We start from the raw sequence: 9,361 nt of genomic DNA on the forward strand, positions 1-9,361 counted from the left end.
TCCCATATTAAAATAAATGGTACATTTACAAATTAAACTATCCAATTGTGGATTAAAATGAAGGGGAAAGACTTTTACCAAAAATGCTTCATTTTACAATAAACTGTTGTGAGTGGAATTATTTCCCGAACTGTGGGAATAGTCAATGACCTGTTACCACAAGGGTTTGACTGCACACTATATACTAACTCACTGGGGCGACTCCAGGCTCACACCAACATGACAATCAAATGTGCAGTTATGTTGCTGAATCACTGACCTGAACGAACAGTCATACAACTAAACTTTCTGATCAATGTCTCCTTCACTAGTTGTCACCTGGAATCTTCCTTAAAACATGTCTAGGGAAGGAACAGGGCGGAGATATTCAGCCAAGATGTTCATTTCGCACAGGAGCCTGCAGGTCTAAGCCTGGCTATCCTGCATATTCACCATATTCCAATTAGTCACTTCACAAAGGATAAACAGAAATGTTAATAGAGTCGACTTATCAGCATATAATGATGGAATGTGCAGCGGTAAACCCTCAGCAAGCAGCAGTCTGTGTCATTGCTACTGTGTACCCCAGGAAATGTAGTCGGGGCGAGTTGCAGCGTGATATTCATCAATTAACTGCTGAACAATCTCCCTGGAATTATCCAGTTCATCAAAACTCTCCTTAAATATGTCCTCTTTGCGAAATTGTTCTAAGAATGCTTCTCTTTTTCTGAGTTTATCATACTGTCTGCTGGTTCTTTCAAACAACTGTGGGATGAAGAGAAAACCCTTAATAATCCCATAAACTCAAACACATGTTACATTAAGGTGCAGAATGGTTTCACAGTTTTTTTAGTGTGGAACCCTTTAATGTCAAACTCCTTTTTTAAATTCTCGGATGTTCAATATTCTTTGACCGGTATACTATGAATCAGTGTTTTCACACTGAATATTTTATACAGGGCAGGTTTCATATGGTGCTTTATAACATTCAACCAAAACTTTTGTCAACAGTTCTAATCTTGTTGGCTGGAATGTACATTCAATCCATTCATGGTCTCTTGAAACAGACATACCCAGAAACGAGCAACACGACCAAATCCCTAATTCGAGGCAGCAGGATTAGAACTCTTGTCAACATTGTTTTGAATGTATACATACATGATAAAGTACAGTATGGGGATAGGGCCTCAAAGGTTTCAAGGCCATTCCGAGTCAAGCAAGCCAGAATGGCTGATTTGTTGGGACTTTCCACCCCTGGCAGCACACTGCAAGGAATGGTGCTCTGCCAACAGCAAGTGACCAGTGAGTTCAGCCAATGCACCAGTGGGTGCAACAGCTACTATCTTGTTGAACAGAATTTGTTTATAAAGTGTTCTTTACACTCAGTCATTTATTTCACTTTTCACTGCACATCAACAATTTAATCACATAAATATAAACACTCATTGCCAGACAATAAGAGTCAAACTATTAGAACTGTCACGTGTCAACCACAAAGATATTGATACTTACTGAGGAGATGCTGGTATGATTGGCCATCATAAGCCCACTGACACGGTGAGCTGATGGCAGGTATGGAGACTTCCGTGACAATGCCACCTGAATACTGGCTGGTCCCCACGGTATGAAGTTGGCCAATTTTCGCTCTCGTATTCTTTGCAGACGTTTATGGACCTATATAAAGAACGTGGCTTAGAGTGAAAACATAGAAACATAGAAAATAGGTGCAGGAGTAGGTCATTTGGCCCTTCGAGCTTGCACCGCCATTCGATATGATCATGGCTGATCATCCAACTCAGTATCCCATCCCTGCCTTCGCTCCATACCCCCTGATCCCTTTAGCCACAAGGGCCACATCTAACTCCCTCTTAAATATAGCCAATCAACTGGCCTCAACTACCTTCTGTGGCAGAGAATTCCACAGATTCACCACTCTCTGTAAAACATTATTTTCTAATCTCGGTCCTAAAGACTTCGGTCTTATCCTTAAACTGTGACCCCTAGTTCTGGACTTCCCCAACATCGGGAATAATCTTCCTGCATCTAGCCTGTCCAACCCCTTAAGAATTTTGTAAGTTTCTATAAGATCCCTCCTCAATCTTCTAAATTCTAGCGAGTACAAGCCGAGTCTATCCAGTCTTTCTTCATATGAAAGTCCTGCCATCCCAGGAATCAGTCTGGTGAACTTTCTCTGTACTCCATCTATGGCAAGAATGGGTCACAACATCGGAGGCTTGGATTGCCTCAGCGCAGAGGGAGAGCAAGGAGGGAAGAGACAATGACTTTGGGACTTTAAACTGTGTTGTGTGTTTGTAATTTATTCTATGTTATGACTGCAGGCTAAACCATTTTGTTGCACTGAAAAGTGCAATGACAATAAATTGAATCCAATCAATGTCTTTCCTCAGATTAGGAGACCAAAACTGTACGCAATACTCCAGATGTGGTCTCACCAAGACCCTGTACAACTGCAGTAGAACCTCCCTGCTCTTATACTCAAATCCTTTTGCTATGAATGTTAACATACCATTTGCTTTCTTCACTGCCTGCTGCACCTGCATGCCTACTTTCAATGACTGGTGTACCATGACACCCAGGTCTCGTTGCATCTCCCCTTTTCCTAATCGGCCACCATTCAGATAATAGTTTACTTTCCTGTTTTTGCTACCAAAGTGGATAACCTCACATTTATCCACATTATACTGCATCTACCATGCATTTGCCCACTCACCCAGCCTATCCAAGTCACCTTGCAGCCTCCTAGCATCCTCCTCACAGCTAACACTGCCCCCCAGCTTCGTGTCATCCTTTTGCATCTGTTGAAGAAGGGTCTCGACTCGAATCTTCGCCCATTCCTTCTCTCCAGAGATGCTGATTCACCCGCTGAGTTACTCCAGCATTTTGTGTCCTCCTTCAATTTAAACCAGTATCTGCAGTTCTTTCTTACGCCCTTTTCTTTAGATTGCTCTTACTTAGTGACAAGCAATTACAGTACAGTAAATACCAGACACGAGACGATGAGAAACATCTTGTTGCTGTTAGTTGATGATTATTGCCTAGGCATCAGAAAAAATTCCTACTCTTTTCTACAGATGTTTTTACCTCTACATATAAGGAAACTAATTGATCACCACTACCTCAGTATCAATATCAGTTGTATTCGTCACTTGCACATAAAGTGCAAATGAAATGAATTTGCCAACAGCAGTACTATAAAAAAAAGAACACACAAAAACACAATAAAAAAATTAACACAAACATCCACCACAGCATTCATCACTGTGGTGGAAGGCATAACATTTGGCCGGTCCTCCTCCATTTCCCCCCCGTGGTCGGGACCCCAACCCCCGCAGCCATCGCTGCGGGCGTCCAGAGGTTTAGACAAGTTAAAGTCCAGATAAAGTCCAAGTAAGGCCTGAATCGGTGCTTCCCCACCGGAGACAGCGGCTTCAGGTTGGTGTAGGCCGCAGGCTAGCGGTCGAAGATTTAAAGTCCCCGCCGTGCTGCAGCCAGAAGCACCGCAGACCGCAGGGCCGGCGGTCAGAGCTCCTCTCCAGGGATCCCCGGCGAGGGACCCCGCTGCTGATGGTAAGTCCCCACCGCGCTGGCGGTAGAAGTAGGCCGCGGGCCGGCGGTCGGAGCTTCTTCTCCTCCCGGGTCCCCAACAAGGGATCCCAGGCTGCGGACAGCCCACCAGCTGGAGCTCCGCAGACCACGGCTTCAGGCTGCCGCAGGCCAGTAAACGGAGCGCTCCCCTCTGACAAGCCCCGGTGAGGGCTCGCCCGATCCTCGACGAGAGTCCGCGCTGCGCCCGCCGCTGAAGCCACGGGCTCGTCTCCGGGAAAGGCCGCGCTGATCCTCGATGTTAGGCCACGGGGGAGGCGACATGGAAAAAGTCGCCTCTCCGTGGAGGAGGCAACCAAAATGGTTTCCCCCTTACCCCCCCACACAAGACACACAGAGAGACACCAAAAACACACATTAGGCCACACTAAAAAATAAAAAAACGTTGAAAAAACCAACACGTTGCTGGCAGGGCTGCCGGCTTGCAGCACCCCCACCGACCTTGAAACTGTTCCTAATTGTGAACCAGTATCGCCACTCTGACAGCCCAGGAATCGGTCAGCACTAAAAGGTGCACTGACCCCCACCCTGATCGACTACCCCAGGTAACATCCCGGTGAATCTCCTCTGCACCCTCATATAATGTGGTGATCAGAACTAATCAGATCTCAGCTGGAGTACTGGATGTAAAATCAGAGCATCACCTCCTGACGTATATAATGCCCTGACCGATGATGGGCAGTATCCCATATGCATTCCTATTGACATCGCTCACCTGCATCTCAGGTCTCCGTGTTCCTCAGTACCCCCAAGACCTATTAATGGTATGTGTCCTAACCTCATTAGTGCTCCCAAATTGCATCACCATATTAATTTGTATTAAACACTATCTGCCATTTTCAGCCCATGTCATCGCCATCGATATCTCACGACTCGCTTTCACACCTTCAATAACTCAATAACCAATCTTCATGTCATCTGTGAACCGATGAAGGCAAGTATACCAATGCCTTCTTTACCACCCTAGCCTCTCATGGTGCCACATTTGGTGCGGGGGTTATGGATTTGGGTCCAGAGATCCCTGCACGTCAATGTTATTAAAGGTGTTGCCATTATCTGTATTCTTTTCTTTACATTCAACCAACTTGCTTGCAAAAAATGATGATACACACAAAATGCTGGCAGTTAGGCTGCATCTGTGGAGAAAAGGAATAGGTGACGTTTCAAATTGAGACCCTTCATCAGACCTTGCTTGGAGTAAACTGTATCTGCCATTTCTTTGCACATTTCAGTAACTGATCCTACTTTCATTTACCTGGTAACAGCCTTTCTCAATCAATCAAGTTCCTGTCTAATACCATCAAAATCAGCCTTTTCACCAATTTAGATTTACTATATTAATGCCACCCTCTTTCCACAACTATTTTTAATTATAGAATTATGGTCACAGCTCTCAAAGTGTACCCCCACTGATATTTCAGTCATTTGCCAAGGAGGAGGTTGAGTGTTGCCTTTATGATGCGGAGAGTATCCATACTCATCCTTTCCTTAATGTGGTTCTAACCTGAATCTGTATTCTTACCTGAGTAGGGTCCACTTCTCCTTGGATAATGTTGAGGATGGCAATGTAACAGTGGTTAGTTTGCCTGTCTCTGCCGTGGACACCATCAACATGTCTTTGGTTGCAACAGTCTTCGCATGACATCAGGACTGTAGTTTTACGTATACTTGCCACCTGAGGACAAAAGATGAGCTAGTTTTAAAAATTAGAGAGTTGTAATTATCTATCCCTCCCTTTGAACAAAAGTAGCATAGATCGTGAACAGAATTAGAGCCAAACTAAACTAGATTCTCATTAATAAGGCAAAACATATCTGGTATGTGGTTTTTGATGGTTTATCATTGTCATGTACAGTGCCCTCCATAATGTTTGGGACAAAGACCCATCATTTATTATTGCGTCTGTACACCACAATTGAATTTGTAATAGTAAAAAATCACATGATGTAAAAATGCATTGTCAGATTTTATTAAAGACCATTTTATACATTTTGTTTCACCAGTAGAAATTACAGCTGAGTTTAAACATAGTCCCCCATTTCAGGGCACCATAATGTTTGGGACATAAGGCTTCACAGGTGTTTGTAATTGCCACAGGTGTGTTAAATGCCTCCTTAAAGCAGGTATAAGAGCTCTCAGCACCGAGTCATTTCCTCCAGTCTTTCCATCACATTGGAAACTTTTATTACTGTTATCAACATGACGACCAAAGGTGTACCCACTGAAAGGTCAAAGAAAGCCCATTATGAGACCTGAGAAACAAGAATATACAACATGATTAGAGACATCAGCAAACCTTAGGCTTACCAAAATCAAACTGTTTGGAAACTCATTAAGAAGTAAGAGGGAGCACTGGTGAGACCTACTAATCGCAACGGGACTGGCAGGCAAGGAAGACCTCCACAGCTAATGACAGTAATTCTCTATATAATAAGAAAAATCCCCAAACACCTTGCCCGACAGATCAGAACCACTCTTCAGGGAGTCAGGTGTGGATTTATCAATGACCACTGTCCGCAGAAGACTTTGTGAACAGAAATACAGAGGCTACACTGCAAGATGAAAACCACTGGTTAGCGCACAAAATAGGATGGCCATGTTACAGTTGCCAAGAAGTACTTATAAAGAGCAACTACAGTTCTGGAAAAGGTTTGGGACAGATGAGACGAGATTAACTTATCAGAGAGATGGCAAGAATGAAGTATGGAGGAGAGAAAGAACTGCCCAAGACCAAAGCATAACACTCATCTGTGAAACACGGTGGTGGGGGTGTTATGGCCTGGGGAAAACTGGCTGCTGAAGGTACTGGCTCACTTATCTCATGGATGAGACAATGGATGGTAGTAGCATGATGATTCTGAAGTGTGATAAGAACACATCACTATCTGCTCAAGTTCAAACAAATGCCTCAAAACTCATTGGCTAGGCGGTTCATTCTACAGCAAGACAATGATCCCAAACATACTGCTAAAAGCAAAGGATTTTTCAAAGCTAAAAAATGGTCAATTCTTGAGTGGCCAAGTCAATCACCCCGATCTGAACCCAATGAGCAGCTTTATATGCTGAAGAGAAACTGAAGGGAGACTAGCCCCCAAAACAAGCATAAGCTAAGGATGGATGCAATACAGGCCTGGCAGAGCATCACCAGAGAAGACACCAGCAACTGGTGATGTCCATTGAATCGCAGACTCAAGCAGTCATGCATGCAAAGGATATGCAACAAAAATACTAAACATGACTACTTCATTTACATGACATTGCTGTGTCCCAAACATATGGTGCCCTGAAATGGGGGACTAATGTATAAACACTGCTGTAATTTCTACGATGGTGAAAGCCAAAATATATAAAAAGGGCCTTTATTTAAAATCTGACAATGTGCTACTTAACCACATGTGATTTTTTTTTCCATTACAAATCCCAAATTGGTGGAGTATAGTGGGCAATAAATAATGATGGGTCTTTAGTCCCAAACATTATTAGGAAAAGGGGAGATAGAAAAGTAGGCATGCAGGTGCAGCAGGCAGTGAAGGAAAGCGATCAATGGTATATTAGCAGTATAGCAATAGGATTGAGTATAGGAGCAGGGAGGTCTACTGCAGTGTACAGGGTCTTGGTGAGACACACCTGGAGTAATGCGTACAGTTTTGGCTCTCAAATCTGATTAAGGACATTATTGCCATAGAGGGAGTGCAGAGAAGGTTCACCAGACTGATTCCTGGGATGTCAGGACTTTCATATGAAGAAAGAAAGACTGGAGAGACTCAGCTTATACTCGTTAGAATTTAGGAGATTGAGGGGGGATCTTATAGAAACTTACAATTCTTAAGGGGTTGGACAGGGCTAGAATGGCAGGAAGATTGTTCCCAGATGTTTGGGGAAGTCCTAGGAACAATGGTCAACAGCTTAAGGATACAGGGGGAAATCCTTTAAGGACACGAGATGAGAAAAAAAAATTTTCACCACCAGAAGGAAGTGGCGAAAGCTCTGGAACTCTCTCTGCCACAGAAGGTAGTTGAGGACCAGTGTCATGTAGTTGAGGCCCAGTTGATTGGCGAATTATAAAGAGGGAGTTGGTAGATGTGGCCAAAAACTTGACGGGCTAAAGGGATCATGGGGGTCGGGGAGAGAAGGAATGGGGACGTGGATTAACTGACAGGGGGATTGGAGATCAGCCATGATCATATTGAAATGGGCGTGCAGGCTCGAAGGGCCGAATGGCCTAACGTCCCCTGCACCTATTTTCTAGTATATATATTATGGAGGGCACGGTATATTGAGATACAGTGGACTGCTATGTTTGCGCACTATCTGATCACAAGTCATATTAGTACTAGCAAGACATAAACAAGGACAACAGGCAACACAAATACCAGAGTACATGCATTAAGGTGTTAGAGTTACAATGAATTCCATGGTCCAATAGGTTCACAAGTGATGCCAATTTATGGAGGAGAGTCGATAGATAGCTGCTTACCACATCAATTATGGCTGCACAGGATCTTGCTATGAGGTACATTCACAGTGTGAATTATTGTACATAAGCTGTACACAGTAGCCCTTCAGATTGCTATCAGGAATTAGATAAACTTGATCAAGGAAGCACCCCTGAAACCACGAAACGTAATTAGAAGTAGGATGACCGAATAGTCCGCTCAGTGGCACAGCTGGTAAAACAGCTGCCTCGCAGCACTAGTGATTCAGCAGGTCGATCCTGACCTCGGGTGCGTGCTGTCTGTGTGGATAGTTGCATGTTCTCATCGGTTTAAGATGAAGGGGGAAAGATTTATAGGAATCTGAGGGGGTCACATTTTCACACAAAAGGTAGGTGTATGGAAAGGCACTAGTCTGGAGAGAGTGGTAGTTGAGACAGGGATTATCGCTATGTGTAAGATGCAATTAGACAGGCACATGGACAGGACAGGTTTAGAGGGACGTGGGCTAAACGCAGGCAAGTGGGAATAGTGTAGATGGGACACATTGGTTGTGTGTGGGCAAGTTGGGCAAGATAATGGGCTTGTTCCACACTGTATATTCTACGACTCTAAACCAGTGATCTTCTAGAGAATAGGGGAGCACATTGGCCCTCGGAAGTACAAACCACTACAAGTTTCATGACAAACAAAATTAATTGTTGTTACATCAAACATAATTTAACGAATAACACGAAATCACCAGTAGGTGATTGATCTGTACGTAAGCGGGAGTATAGCAGTCATGAGAAAATGAAGCCTTGGAGTGGGAATAAGGGAAGCAATCAGTCCAATTAGATCACTACTCCTATAGCCTGGGTACCGGAGTGTGTGGGTGGTACTTGCAGACATGATTGTGGAAACCTATGAAAACAAATCACAAAACAAAGTCATGTATGCTGCAGCTAAAACATATATCCTCTATCATTAAAACTCATCAACACAATAGGTGAGTAACACCTAAACAGAAGCTGATCAAAGCTTTGGTGCTGGGAAGCAATAAATGGAAGCATAATTATCAGTACAAACCCAAGAAAATAATTAGCTTGATCAGCTCAAGGCTGCAAGATAAATTCCAGCTGCCCATAACAACTGCATTTCAACATTAGATACCCCTAATGAGAGCCCCTTCCCCGAGCTGTGCTTCCCACATATAATGCCAAAGAACTAATGTGTAGCCGTGCTTCCGATTACTTTTCTTCTGACCCCAAAGGCCAGACAGCCGAAACGCTTAATCTGGGGAAAAGTGCGGTGGGGTGTGCAGCAGTAACACATAGCAATAGACA

The 9,361-nt window shown here is 43.8% G+C and overlaps 1 long non-coding RNA gene across 1 annotated transcript; it reads right to left on the reverse strand.

Annotated features, from left to right (window-relative positions):
• Positions 1–709: 709 nt before the first annotated feature.
• Positions 710–5,194, reverse strand: LOC116969474. Its single transcript, XR_004410775.1, has 3 exons — positions 5,126–5,194; positions 1,492–1,653; positions 710–744 (listed from the first exon to the last, which is right to left on the reverse strand). It is a non-coding gene; the product is annotated as an uncharacterized LOC116969474 (long non-coding RNA).
• Positions 5,195–9,361: the final 4,167 nt, after the last annotated feature.

The sequence above is a fragment of the Amblyraja radiata genome, unplaced genomic scaffold (genome assembly GCF_010909765.2).
Source record: "Amblyraja radiata isolate CabotCenter1 unplaced genomic scaffold, sAmbRad1.1.pri S62, whole genome shotgun sequence".
Taxonomy (NCBI): Eukaryota; Metazoa; Chordata; class Chondrichthyes; order Rajiformes; family Rajidae; genus Amblyraja; species Amblyraja radiata.